Genomic DNA, 14,610 nt, shown 5'->3' with positions numbered 1-14,610 from the left:
ACCACAATTCTCAGATTGTAAACGAGTGAAAACGTGCAGCATTTTGAGGATGTGCACAGAAGAGATTCAACTTTTTTTTTTTTTTACTTAGGAAAGAAATGCAAGGAGTCCCACCCCGTCGTCCGGGTCTCGCTCACCAGCCTCACCACCCGGGAACAGACCCCCCTCCCCCACCAGCCCTCCCTGTCTTCAGGAACCTCCTCTGCAAAGAGGCAGCGATAACACAAACCCTGGTTCCTTCTTGCGGTTTGGGGGTAAAATAAAACACCGATGGCAGGGCGCTGTGGGAACGCAGCGGGAGATGGAAACAATGTTGTGAGACTCGGGCGAGATCATCCAACAGAAAAAGAGAACAGGAGTGTCCCCATGTGTTTCCAGGGGCCGAGAGGAAGGCCTCCCCACCGCCCCCCCACCCCCCGCCCTACCCCCCGCCCTCGCTTCCCTGCCGCGTGCGGCTTCGGATGAAGACGCCGCTCGCTCCCTCCCCCACCGCCCCGCCCCGCACGCTTATCGGCGGCAACGGGAAAACGCTTCCAGGAAAAGATCCACAAAAGCAATTTTCTCCTGCGTTAAGATACGCGTGACTACAGCGAGATGTGGAGCTTTCTGCGGTAAGTCTTTTCACCCTGTAGCGGCTTCTGTGCTTGACGAGGCCTCGCGAGGTTCCGGGGTGCACTCGCTGTGCGCACGCTCCATCCACCGTGATAACTGGGCGCCTGTTTGCCTCCAGAGTTCTCGGGGCGGAGGGTGTGGCTGATGGTGCCCTGGAGATTCGGCGCAGACGTAGAAACCGTGACTAGGACAAGCAGGGAGTGTAGGAAAGGAATAAATGTGCTTTGTAAGCTGTCTTTTCCTTTTTTAAATTTACTTGCTTTTAGAGAGAAGGGAAAGGAGGGAGAAAAAGGAGAGAAACATCAGTGTGTGGTTGCCTCTTGAGCGCCCCCTACTGGGGACCTGGCCTGAAACCCAGGCATGTGCCCTGACTGGGAATTGATCCAGCAACCCTGTGGTTCACAGGCCGGCACTCTATCCACTGAGCCACACACCAATTGGGGCTGAGCCGCCCTTTCTTTGCTAGAAGGAGTCAACGTGTCCATCCTGAGAGGCGCGCACACCCTGGGCTCCCAGTCCTCGGGGAAGCGGGCACATCTCCAACGAGCCCAGTGCGTACCACGACGCCTCTCTGTGGCTCCCTCTGGCCGAAAGGAAGCCAAAGGGAGATTCGATTTTTCGAGTGGCTGCCGTGAAAGAGACTCACGGCCTGCGTGTGAGTGATCCCTACGGGCTGGGGAACGTCACACCTTCCCCGGAGACGGCCTGTCGCTCCTCGAGGGAGGAGTCTGCCAGCCCTGCCCTCTGCCCGTCAGGTGTTTGGAAGGTTTTGGAGGGTTTTGGAGGGTGTTTGGAAGTTAGCGTCTGCCTGAGCAAAAGCACAACTCCCCCACCATCCCGCCTCCACACTGGCCGCCAGCGCCCCCTTCTCTGCCCCAAGCCCCCCATTCCCCGAGGGGGAGCGGGTCTTCCCGCCCTGGACGACTGCTCCTTCGCAGGAAGCCCCTGCAGCCGGCGTCCCCACATTTGTTCTCCCGCCCGCACTCCGTGACACTGAACGCTAAGGCACTTTCTGCATATGTCCAGGTGACAGCTGGGCACCTGCCCCCCACGGGGGGGAGAGGGGTTGGGGGGGTGGCAAGCTCTGCGGAAGCAACGCCCTGGCCTTGGACGTGGGTCCCTCCCAGGAGCCCCCCACCACGCAGGCCGCTCAGCTCCACGGGGCTGCAGTGAGGACCTGGGAACCGACTGGAAACCAGCACGGTCATTCCCCGGAAAACCAAGGTCCGAGGGCACTCGGTGCTTGGGCTCAGGGCACGCAGGCTGGGGGGGCGGGGGGGGCGGGGGGGGCAGACAATGTCCCAAAGGCCGCCGGCGCCTCGGCCCGCAGGCCTTGCCGGCCTCCCCTCTCCGTCTGTTTCTCCGCACCTGCTGGCGGGGAAACCGCCCCAGGCGCCACCCTTGCTTTGGCAGTTTTACCGGCAGGGATGAGACCTTCAGACACCTCCGCGGGGACTGGCTCCCGGTCCACGCCGCCCCCTCCGTCTCTCTCCAGCTGCCCACAGACACTCGGGACTCACATTCCCCTCTCGCTGCCTCGAGGTCCCCTGACCCTCCCTGCACACAACGGCCACCTCTGGTCCTTCAAGGAGTCGGCTGCAGGGCCATGTGAACTGGGCGGGGCTCGGTCCCCTCCCCACCCCTCCATGGGAGGATGCAAGCACGGCTTAGGTTGCGGGCTGTGCTCCCACAGGTGGCTGAAGGCGATCTTACCCTGGTGGTGAGTGAGTGAGTGCACACACACAAACATAAATGTGTGCACACACACACACCTCACATATATGCACACATGTTGTGTGTGTGCATGGCTCACACGTGTGCGTGCACATGAATCCATGTGTTCTCACATGTGTGCACACATGTGCCTGCATGTGTGTACACGTGTGCACACATACACGCAAATGCATGTGCACACATACACGCATGATCGCTGGCGGTGAGCAGGAGCCGGTGCTGGGTGCCACCGATGGCCACGCAGCCCTGAGCAGGCCGGGGAAGCACCAGAATCCGGGAAATTACAAGGCCCGTCGCCGCAGCGCTTTCCTAGGCGACCCCATTCCCTTCCCGTGCCAGCACCGGCAACCCCGCTGGGTCCCTCGGACCACCTCCTGTGCACGCAATGGACGCTCGCGTGCCTGAGCGGGAGCCACGAGCCATGAGCCACGAGCCACAGGGGCCCGAATCTGAAGAAGCCAGTCTCCGGGGGGCCGCGTCTGCTGCTGGCTGGGCGCCGGCACGGACCCTCCCCTTCCAGTCCCGTCCTTCCGCCGCGACGCCCCCGCGTGACTCAGGCTGCGGGGGAGGCGCGGAGATATTTAATATAAATTTCCTATTACATGTTTAATAAACACTGCCGGCTTTCGGGGAAGGAAAATTGCTTCTTATAAACACGGACGCTGGCAGACACGTTTTTCTGGCAATAACCTAGAAGAATCTCTTCTGGGTGCCTTGTTCGTTCACACCCGGCAGGAGCCGCATGGAGTGCGGGGGCGGCTCCCTGTGTGTGTGTGTGTGGGGGGGGGTGTCTGCAATCCAGGTCGGAGTCATTAGGAAGCAAGCGACCATCCACAGATCATCCGTGCTGAGGGGAATCTTGATGAGGCCCCCCGCGCTGCCCCACCCCACGGGGGGCGAGCAGGTGGGGAGGGCGGAGGGGAAGGGGGGTCGTCAGCACGGGGAGGCAGGAGCTGGGCTTACAGCCCCAGGGGCCCCCTAACGAGAGTCGAAAGCACTGAATCAATCTCACGCCTGAAATTTCCGTGATTACTCGTTCTTTGGGGCCGGATCGGACACACACGACCAGCAGGCGTTTATTGCTAGAGCTGAGAGACAAAGGAAAGTCTCTTCACCTCTCAGCACCATCCTCCCTGCCAGGTGGAGGCTCCTTCGGGAGGCCCTCCTTCGGCTCCTTGGAGCTGCACACTTAGGAGCTCTCTGAGTAATGAAATAATTACCTTGGGGCCTTTTCGAATAAAGCTTTATTAGGGATGTGTTGAGATTCAGGGATGAACAAGGCTCTTGCGAAGTCAGAACCGTGTAACAGGGAGCGGGCCATGACCCGAGGATGGAGCGGGGGTGTGAGAGACCGCCCCCTGCCCCTGTCCTGCTCGGCGGCCGGCCAGCAGCTGTGCAGCCCCCCCCACCGCGGCAATCCGCAAAGGTCCGCTGAGTCCAGTGGGTGTCCGGCAAACGCTCCGTGAACGCTGCCCGGGGTGCAGAAAAGAGCTGCAAAGATACAGTTTTGCGAGGGTGGGTGGGAAGAGGCGGAGTCAGAGGCAGCTGGCCCCCCTGAGCTGGCAGCTACAGGGACGGAGAGAGGGTCCCACCCTCTGGTGCCCGTGACACCAGACGCCACGTGCCCGGTCCAGAGAAGGCGGAAACCAGCCGGGACGCACGTGTGCAGAGGCCAGGGCCCAGCACCCTCCCGACACCAACTCGAGTTCCCACGCTGACGCTAGTGGTCCCGCCTCCCTTCCCCCGCTCTCTACTCCTGGCCCCACCGTCCTCGGGACCCGGCGTCCCTGCCCCCCCTCCGCAAAGACCGAGGGCAGCGAGCATCTCTGCGGTCGAGTGCCTGCGCCTGCCCCCGGTTCGCAGGGACCTGGCACTTGCCGTCGCATCCCATGGCGACTGGTAAGAGGGTGTCACGGAGAGAGAAGGGGCAGATCCCGCCTGGGCAGCACGGAGCTCAAGGCACCGGGGCATGGGCAGTGCCCGGCTCGGTGGGGGGGGAGTTAACGGAAGGGTGCAGACGCACGGACGAATGGATAGCTGTCCTTCCTTCCCTCTTCTTAATGTAAATGCGCCCTGCGGCAGCACCCGTCTGGACAGAGGGAGAGGGAAACAGAAGGAGAAAGAGATTCTTACTAGGCATATCCTGGAAGCTCCTCTGAGCAGTCATGCAGAAGCCTCAGAGACAAAAATGTATCCTTCGCGAGTGAGACTGTATTTCTTATCTTCCCGCGGGGCTGACACTGCAGCTCTCAGCCGGTGAGGCTGGAAAGCCTTCTCCCCTGAGCCGCGGTTCCTGATAAAGACCCGCAGCCGCTGCGGGGACAGCTCGGGGTGGACTGTGCGCTCCGGTGGCTGTACCTGGAGACGTGAGCTCCTATTCCCCCGCATCCTCCTTTCACGCAGGAAGTCACCCAAGGGGCGGCGCTCCCTGGGGGGGGGGGGGGGGCGCTCTGTGCCCAGCGGCGGCCAGCCCAGGGTCCACCGCAGGAGAAGCACGCAGCCCCCCAGCCTCGCAGGGGCTGGAAACCCCCACCTCATTACAGAAGTCGCCCAGCACCCCCTCGGCCTCCCTGGCACGGGAGATCTCGGAGCTGCGGAGCCACGTGCTTGGAGAAAACAGCACTGTCAGCCCCGCCTGGTCGCCTGGCGCTCCTGGGACCTCGGCCACCTGCCGCGGCGGAGACCAACGGCAGCTGGTCTGCCCCAGTGCCACGCTGTGCCGTGACAGGGTGCATGTCCGCGTCCCCACGGTTGTGTGTCCCTCCCGTGCGCCCCCCGCAGCTCAGCTGCCTGGGAAAGCTGCGGCACAGCGCACCCTGCCGGCGCCGCGCAAAACCGCCCCGGAGGGATTCCCCGGGGGACAGTGACCCCGCCCGCAGGGAGCCTCCTGGTTCGTGATGCGGACACCCTCAGGCACCCGGGGCACGCGTGGAAAACGGGCCGCACCCCTCCGCGCTCTCTGGGTGCCTCCCACGTGCACAAAGCCTGACCAGCGATGACCCCGGACTCTCAGAATTCCTCCGCGGGCGGACAAGGCGCAGCGATCAGACACGGCGCGGTGATGCGACCGAAGGGAGAGGTCAGACAGGTGGCGGCCCGCCTGGAGCGGGCAGGAGCGGAGCGGCCACAGGGCTCCGGCTGAGGTCGCACGTGCACTTGGGGTGCGACGGGAAGGGACAGCGAAGACTGCTCCGGGAGGCGGAGGGCGGGCAGGAGGGGGACCCCCCCGGGGATCTCCGGCCGCGGTGCGGGGGTGTTTCCAGGCTGACCTTCGGGGTCATTTGGGGGTGAGAGAGGAGACGGGAAGGGACAGCGGGGTAGGCAGGGGTCGGAGCGACTGGGCTGCGGCCCCATCCCTCTTTGCACTGTCGGTCGGTGACACATGGAGGAAGCCGCTCCTCTCTCTCTGGGACCACAGTGTCCCCAGGAGCGAATTACTCCAGTTCCTTTGCGTGCAAAGCTCCTCACCATTAACTCTCAGGGTGTCGGGTCCGCGAGGCTGCAGGGCTGCAGTCTGCCGGGCGCAGGCGCTTGAGCTTGGGGCAGCGCCGCAGAGGCACAACGAAGGCTCGGGTACAGGGATGGGTGCCTGGAGGCAGCGCCCCCACGCAGGCTGGGGGGGTGAGCCCAGGTCGGGTCGCTTCTCCGCCCGGCTGTCCATCCGCAAGCTCCCCGCGCTCGGAGCAGGGGTGGGTGGAGCTGCATCCCCGTGTGCAGAGGCGGGAGACGAGGGGGCCCCGGGCCCAGCATCCTGGGGTCGTGGGAAGGCCTTTCCATTTCCCGTCCTCCTCGCCTCCTTACCTGCGGGGGGTCGAAACCGCCTGCTGCGTCCTCGATGCTGATGTGGCGGCCGGTCACGCTCCTGGCCTGCAGCTCGGCACGAGGAGACTTCCTGCTGCTCCGGCCGTCGTCCACCCGCCCCCGAGACCCACCGGCGGTGCGGGGCCCCGCGTGGCCGTCACCCGGCGCCCCGGGCCAGGAGGGAAGGCCAGCGAACGACTTCTCACTGCACAGCGCACTTACTGACCTTTCCCGATACGGCCCCCTTCCTGGGGTGTGGCTCTCCCAGAGTGAGAACTCCGTCTTCTTCGTCCCCTTCCTCCCCTCGCCTGAACCTCGCACAGGGCCTGACTCCTCCCAACAGGCGCCCTGGGAGCGAAACAAGCCGGTCCTCGCAGAGGGTTCCCCCTCCCCCGGAGCCTGAGCTAAGTCAGTGCCTCAGAGCACCGCCCCCCCCCGCCCCCCCGCCCCGGCCAGGCCCCCACTGCCACTGTAATTTAAAACTCATTTCGCTGATGGCTGAACTCCTGCCGGCGCTGCGGGACTGCGGGTTCGCACACTCTCCCAGGCCGGGGGCGCGGCCTGGTTTGCTCGCAGGCACAGAGCAGGAACTTGATAAACATTTGCTGAATGAACATGAGAACAGTGCTCGGCCATCAGAAGGGAGCCCCGCGCAGCCGGAACCTGACGGGCACCGAGGCGCCCAGACTGTATGGACGTCGGGCCAACTGTAACCGATGGTGACGCGTCCGCGTCCTTGTCGAGCGGGCGCGCGGCGGCACACCAGCCCTCCCTTCCTGGAGGCCGGCCCTCACGCAGCGTCGTCCGGGCACCGACAACCGAAAACAGCAGGACCCGAGGTCACATCACTCCACCTCGTGCCGAGGAGTTTTATTCTGACCGCAAAGAATGACCGTGATGGCCCAGGAAAAAGACAAAAAAAAACAGCATCTCATGTAGGGAAAGGGCAGAGGAACACCAGCCCTGTGTTACAAGAGCACGCAAATGAAATAAAGCCGACTCCGGCGCTGGCACCGGTGTGCGGTGGGGGAGTGCTTCTGCGGGGACAGCCCGGGAGTTGGTGACGAGGGGGTTCATGGAGGATGCCCACTCCCCACCAGGGGGTCCACGCTGGCGAGACCCCGCCCACTGGCCACGCCAGTGACCGCACAGACCCCCGGTTGTTCCAACGGTCTTTTCTGCGTGTGTGGACGTGTGGGGGAAAGAGGGAAATATGGGCAGTCACGCAGGATGGGGACAGAGCTGGGGTTCCTGGGGCCGAAGGTCCCTCCATACCTCTAGGAGGCCGAGCCCACGCGGGCCAGCGGCCAGTATATTGTCCATTTCAACCCATGCTGCGTTTGTGCAACTCATCTGTTAGGCTTTTTCCAGTGTCCAGTCCCATCCAAGCAGGAAATTGCCACGGTTTTCTGGAAGATCAAATACCATTTTCCTTGCTTTGCTTTCTTAAGATGCAGGGGTTTGGTTCTCAAGTCTAAAAACCCTCGTTTTTCACAAAAGGATTCGGATGCCTGCGCTAGACTTCCAAGTAATAAGTCTGATCTCTTGTGTGTCTTTCTAAGTGATGCAGTGATAGATTTCAGTCCAAAACGGGGAGCCCCGGATCCCCGCTCTGAAAAGCTTGTGTGCCCACCCGAGGCACGTGCGGGGACAGAGGATGAAAGAGGCAGGAAATGGTCATGTTATCAGAGGCAGGGTGTGAGGAGGGGCTGTGGGCTCTGGGGGACTGGCTACATCCTCCCAAGATGAGAAGACCCCGGGGAGGACACAGCGCGTAGGGGAGTGGCCCTTTGCCTGTCCCCCACCCTCATTCTGAATTGGAGAACCAGCATAAGCCTTGAAGTCCCTGGAGTAATCTATTTACCCTATGGTCCTTTGGCTTTATTTTTTTTAATTTATTTTTAGAGAAAAAGGAAGGAGAAAGAGAGGGAGAGAAATAGCAATGGGTGGTTGCCGCTTGAGCACCCCCTACTGGGGACCTGGCCCGCAACCCAGGCGTGTGCCCTGACTGGGAATCAAACCGGTGACCCTGTGGTTTGCAGGCTGGTGCTCAATCCACTGAGCCACACCAGCCAGGGACACGTTATGTCCTTATGTCCTAAGCTGTGTCCCTTGTTCTCATAGTCAAGTGGCACTAGCCTCTCTGATTTCTTTGGCTTTAACTAAAAGATGGGCGTTCTTGCTCCACCGGCTGCGAGGTCCCCGGAAGGCAGCAGCTCTGGAGCCGTCGTCCCCAGAGCCCCCAAGGCCAAACCTCTGTCCCCCGGCAGGCCCAGTCCACCCCAGATGGGGAGCAAGGGCGGCTCAGAAGGGGAAAGACGATGCAAGAGAGGGAGCCGACGGGAGGAGGAGGTGCTCTGAAGCACTGGGAGTCAGCAGCACAAATAAAGTTAGAAAGAAAACAACGGTAGAACCGTCCCTTTGCTGTAACGACCGGGCAGGAGGGGGTGCTGCCTTTACGTCACAGACTCGCATGGTGGGGAGCAATGCCGGCTGGCAGGACCCCGCAGCCCCGCCTCAGTGGGGCAGCCAGGAGCCCGGGGCCCGGGATGGGCTGGACGCCCCCCTGCCCGCCCTCGGCGTGGCCCTAGGACTTGAGACGAGACGCTGTTGGGAAGTCCGGGGCCCGCACCCGGCACCGTGGCCCCCAGCAGCTGTCACTGACGGAGCTTCTGAGGCCCACCACCCCGCGTGGGAGACCCCATCCTCTGCCGACTGCACTGTGCAGAGAGCCGACGTCAGGGCCACCCCACGTCCAGGCACCTGGGTGTCCCCGGGCTGAGTGTTCCTCCCCAAGGAATCCCACGGCCTTTGGGTGGCGCCGTCCCTCGCTCCGGCTGGCACGGACGCACCGCACGCTGCCGGCGGGGACGACAGACTCCCGTCCTGCCAGTCCGGGGGCTGCACATCTGGAAGTGCCCCCCACCGCCCCGCCCTCATGCCAGGGGCAGAATCCTCACTGCAGGGCAGCAGGGCGACGGGCCATGTCGTGGAGCTGGGCACCCAGGAAGGGCCGGGGACAAGCGGGGGCTGAGCCTGCAGCCTCCCCCACCACCAAGTCGGACCCGGGTTCCCGTCCTGAGCCCCGCGTGGCCGGTCCTGCCCACACGCCGGCCCAAGTCCGATTCCCAGCACGAATCGTCTGACCTGGTTTCGGCAGCTCCGGCCCCGCCAGCTGGTTTCTTCAGTGTCACCACCTGCTTCTCACCGTGACGGTCTTGGCGCTCACGGCCTGACCCACTGCCGGCTCCGTGTGCGTCTACAGAAAACCCTGCGTCCTGCTGCGCCTGATTCTGGGCAGGGTGGGAGCTCACACAGACCACCCCCAGGGCCGGGACCGCCAGCCCTTCTCCCCCGCAGCTCTCTCCGCCCACCGTGCAGCCTCCCCCACCGCCCACCCCTCCCCTCGTCTGCAGAGCCCAGAAGTGACGTGTCTATTTGGCTGTCACTGTCCCCAGAATCAGTCCTCCCTCTGTGTCTGCGCCCCGTGACGGGGCCGGCCCACTCCCCTGACAGTCCGGCCCCTCTCCGCATCCTGCAAGTCCACCAGGTCTCCCCAGACCTGCTGTCACCATCCAGGGTCCCACGACCCATGGGCCAGCGTCCGTCCAGGGCACCGGGGGCTCCAGCGGCCCTGGCTCTGCTGACCAAGGGGTTGTTTGCCCATGAGTGTGAGTGTGTGTGTTGGAGTGAGCATGTGAGACACGGAGGCAGAGAGTGAGAAGGGGGGGCGTGAGCACAACCTCAACCAGAGGTACTGAAGGAAGGGCGGGTGGGGAGGAAGACCGTTCTGCGCGGACCGCCGTTGTCAGCCAAGGTGCGCGGGGCCAGGCTGTGGGCAAGGCGTCTGAGGCGAGGAAGGACCCCCGACGGTGCACGAGTTCCCGGGGGGCCAGCAGACGTGCTGAGACCACCCCGTGACTGTGTTTTCTTCTGGTCCTCGGGAAGTTAATCCTACTGTCAGTGCAGACAAAGGGTCACCTGGATGGGACCGAGCAGAAGGCGGGCTGGACCCCCACGGGAGCACCCCTGGACACTCTGGGTTCCCGAGAGAAGCCGGGGAGGCGGCCGGAACCTCCCGGAGCAGGCGGGGAGCGGCTGTCACAGAGCCGCAGGCAGTCGGGCTCAGTGAGACGCGGCGGATGAGCAGGTTAGAGGACAACCTCCTTGCAGGCGAGGCGAGGAGGCTGACGGTTTCCACGGGTGAGAGTGAGCGTCCTGGGGACGAGACAGGGAGGGCAGGCCTTGGCCAGAAGGCAGGTTGCTGGGACTCCTGTCCAGCGCTCCATGAACCTGCGGCCGTGTGGGCCCGGTCACCTGCGTGCCCCTCCCCAGGTGCCAGCAAGGCCAGTGATCACAGCCCCTCCACTGCAGGCAGCTTCCCGGTCTCTCCTGTCCCTGTCACAGCTGCGAGGAGGGGAGACGAAGCAGGCTGCTGCCCTTGACTCTGGCCATCTCCCTCTGAGCGCTCTTGGGGAGGAGGGAAGGAAATTACCGATCAGAACACACTTTCCCCTCGTGGCTGTGGGCGGCCCGCACCCCGTTCGCAGAAACGAAACAATGCACCAAAAGCAAGGAGCCACAGATAAAAGAGGGGGTTCATGCCTGCCTTTCACCGCTTGTTTCTGTCGCCGGCAAACGGCCGACAGCACTCCTCTCGTGGTCGGGCCCGGAAAACCCACGAGCAGGAGCCGCTGGCTTCCACGTCTCTGGGGAGTCTCTGCAGCGCCCGACACTCCCCGGCACGTGGCGGAGGCGACGAGCCGCTGGTCCGGGGACACGCATGTGCGCGCAGAAGCCTGGACACAGCCTGTGATTTCACACCTCCGTCGGGGACCCGTGTCAGAGGCTGCTGCAACACAACGCCTCGGCCAGCAGCCGCAGCACACGTTTGGGAGAGACATCAGAATTCAGTCGTGGTCCAAGGAGAAAGCACTTGTGAGAAAAGGACGTGGGTGCTCAGCGTGTGGGGAACACCAGGAGGGAGGCTGCCAGCGAGGCCTCGGGGCGGGGTGGGGGGTGGGGCCTCCGCAGAAGCCGGTGGAATAAACACCTCGCCATCTTTTTTGGGGGGGCACACAAAAAACTTGAACTATTTTGTTCAGCCAAGAACAATACTTGTCTTCCTAGATGTTTACTTACCTGAAGACAGAAAAGTTACGTGGATGCCAGGGGCCTGGAAAGATGGCAGACTTGTCTCCCTCACCCTCGTAGAGAGACTGCCACAGCTCTGGCAGGGGCCCCCAACCGCCAGGGGCCCCCCCGAAACGCCGGCGCGGCTCCTCCCCCTGGCACCGGCTCCGATGGGTGTGACGCTCTCCTGGGCCCCACAAACTGGGGAATCTTTTCAGCACCTCCGCTCTGGTCTGATGGGCCACAGCACACGCTCCTCAAGAGAGTGGGTGCCGTGATCTCGTCATTCGGCGACAGTAAAGGCCTCGTTTTTGGTAATTATTCGGTGTCTCTAACTCAACGGGGAAACGCTACGTCCACGGTGGTGACGATAATCTTATGAGACTGCTTTTCAGAGGCCACCAAGACACACACATCCCGGTGGGCGTCATTTCCCACAGTAGAGGCTCCGGGGGGTGGGGTGGGGGCGTGGAGCCCAGCTGATGCTACAACACACTGTCCGTGGTAGTTTCGGGACTGCTCTGTGAGGGCGGCTTCCAGAATCATAGACGGAAATTAGTCACATTGTTCCCAAAGAAGCTGTGTGTGCGAAGAGGCAATGTGGCCGTTGGAAGCTTGTTGGAAGCCAAGTTTAATAAATATCTCCCGAGCCAAACTCACCCCATGTGCTACCACTAAATGTTTCCATGTCAGTGTCTCTCTCTCTCTCTCTTTCTCTCTTGCTCGCTCATTCTCGCACTCTCTCTCGCGCGCGATCTCTCTCTCCTTCTCTCTCTCTCCCTCGGTGGGTTCAGGACACGTAGAGAACACAACCCTAGGATACACCCCGGGCTCTGAAGGCAATCCCACAGCTGCAGCTTTGCCCCTCTGAGCTGTCTGCCGAACGGTTTTCACGCCGCTCGTGTGAAGAAGACGTAGTGACAGCCAGCAAAGTGGTCTGTGATGGTTTGTGCTTTTAAGAAGCCTTCTGGGCCCTGAGCGGGGTGGCTAAGTGGGCTGGTTGTCATCCCGCAAAGCAAAAGGTCACCGGTTGGATTCCCGGTCAGGGCACAGGCCTGGGTTGTGGGTCAGGTCCCCGGTTGGGGCACATGAGAGGCAACCACACACGGATGTTTCTCTCCCTCTCTTTCCCCCTCCCTTCCCCTCTCTCTAAAAATAAATACATGAAATCTTTTTTTAAAAGTCTTTTGGGACCATGTCCTACTGAGACCATTGGGGGACAGTGGCTGCGAAGCATCTTCCCTGAAGACAGTGACCCCCAACCGCAGTGACCGCAGTGTGTCACTGCGGTGACACACTGCTTAAGCTGGGCACGGGCGATGTGGCCACCTCCTGTCTGATGACGGACAGGGGACAGAGAGGGCATCTGGCTTTAAGGACAAAGGCCAGCGAGAGAATGGACTCTCTGTCCCCCACGCTCAGAGTCCTGAGCTCAAGGCTGATGGACGATCCCGAGGGGTCGCCCCACGTTGCAGCCGGCGGAAACCGCGGGGGTTTATCCCTTCCATTCTCCCCCGGTCACTCCTTCCCAGTCGGCTGCCAGCGCCCGCAGCCGGCTCTCCCAAACGTCCCAGAAAACCGAAGCTCCGGAGTCCGAACCACTCATCGGCGAAGGCCGAGCACGGGCGCGGGGAAGAGCCCCGACGGACCCCCCTCCCCGTGCCCTGCTCTCTCTCAGGTGCTCGGTGAGAGCGCGGACCACCCTCTCTCCGACTCGGAATTACAGACAACGAACAGGCGATTCACCCCTCGGCCTCGGGAACGCGAAGGAACTAACGCGGCTCTGAAAACGCACCCTCGTCTGACGATCAAATAAACCGCGATTCAAATTCAGGAGTTCTGCGGGAAATGTTCCTTTTCAGTTGGCCACGACTTAAAAATTAGTGAGAGAGAGAGAGGCAGAGAGAGGCAGAGAGAGATGGGAACGCAGTGAAGGGGCTGATCCCACCTGCTGGTGGGCAGACACCCTGGGCCCTTTGTCCAAAGCTACTACAAAATGTCACTAGCAGCCTCCGCCCGGGCCAGTGGAGCGCAGTGGGTGGAGCGCCGGCCTGCACACCGAAGGGCCGCCGGTTCGATTCCCTGGGCTGCAGGCCAGGTCCCCAGTAAGGGGAGGCACAAGAGGCGACACACGGATGTTTCTCTCTTTCTCCCTCCCTTCTCCTCTCTCTAAAAATAACAAATAAATAAAAACCTTTTTTAAAAAAACAGCCTTAAAGTCTCCCTTTCTCCCCAGGCTTTGGCCTCCTCTGCCCACACCGGCCCCCTTATCGGCCCCTCTCTGCTGGTGGCTGCTGACCGGACACCCCAGCCTCCCACCTGCCGTCCGACCCCAGACTCGCAGACCCAACCTCCTGCAGGACGTCTCCTCTGGGATACCTCACAGGCGCCGGAACTCAACAGGCAGGACACAGAAAGCGCGGACCCCGACTGCCCCTCCCCCAGCCTCCACAGTCTCGATAAAGCACACAAGGACCGCACCTGCAGGCCCTCCTGGGCCCTCCCCGCACCCTCTCCCTGTCTCTCCTCGGACCCCACCCTTTCTTGGCCGGATTACGGAAACAGCCTCCGGCGAGGTCTCCCCACTTCACCGTGCCCACAGTGTCCCCCCGAACCAGCAGATCCTGCAGCCGAAGTCAGGCGGCCTCGCATCTCCGCCCAGAGCCGTTCGATCCCCCACGTTTCACCGGATGAAACGCCCGTCTTTACAGAGCCGGGGCCCCAGAGGCCGCCCCGCCTTCCCTCTCGGACCCCTCCTACCAGCTTCTCATGTTGCCGCCCCTCCGACCTGCTGACCCCCAACATGCCCGGCACCTTCCATCACTTAGGGTCCCCACTCCGGCAGCCCCTCTGCGTGGACTCGGCTGGCAGGCCCTGCTGTTTCTTGCCCGTGCCCTTCTGAGGAATTATTGTTCTGTGTACAAATAGAAAAGTCCCAGGGAAACATACAGGGGGTGAACCACATGCTCTTGCCTTGGGCGGCAGAGTTACAGGGTGGTGACTTCTTCTCTGCGTTCCCCATGTCTGCTGACTTGTCTGTGAGGAGAAGGCGTACGGGCCCAATAACTTGATGGTAACAAGGTGCACGGCTTGCGTGTGTGGTCACTGTATCTCCCGGGCAGCCCACATTCACAGTGCAGGTTAACACGGACATAACCCAGGAAACATCCACGATCTCACAAGTGACACGCAGACTCTGCCCTGTATTTGCACAGGTGCAGCAGGGCTGACCCGAGTGGATGCCCACGGAGACACCCACGGCGACCATGTCCGCGGACAGAATTCCGGGGGAATTTTTACTTTGGAATGTCTCACGACAAGCCCCGGTCT

General features: G+C 62.2%; 1 protein-coding gene across 2 annotated transcripts in view; it reads right to left on the bottom strand.

Moving 5' to 3' along the window:
* DPP6 (dipeptidyl peptidase like 6) overlaps positions 1 to 14,610 on the bottom strand; it is a 519,939-nt gene that overhangs the window by 414,941 nt on the left and 90,388 nt on the right. The gene's annotated exons all lie outside the window — the stretch shown is intronic.

The sequence above is a fragment of the Phyllostomus hastatus genome, unplaced genomic scaffold (genome assembly GCF_019186645.2).
Source record: "Phyllostomus hastatus isolate PE091 unplaced genomic scaffold, TTU_PhHast_1.1 phas_contig_244, whole genome shotgun sequence".
NCBI classification, from domain to species: domain Eukaryota; kingdom Metazoa; phylum Chordata; class Mammalia; order Chiroptera; family Phyllostomidae; genus Phyllostomus; species Phyllostomus hastatus.
The sequence above is the reverse complement of the archived record's forward strand: the minus strand, read 5'-3'. Positions and strand labels throughout refer to the sequence as shown.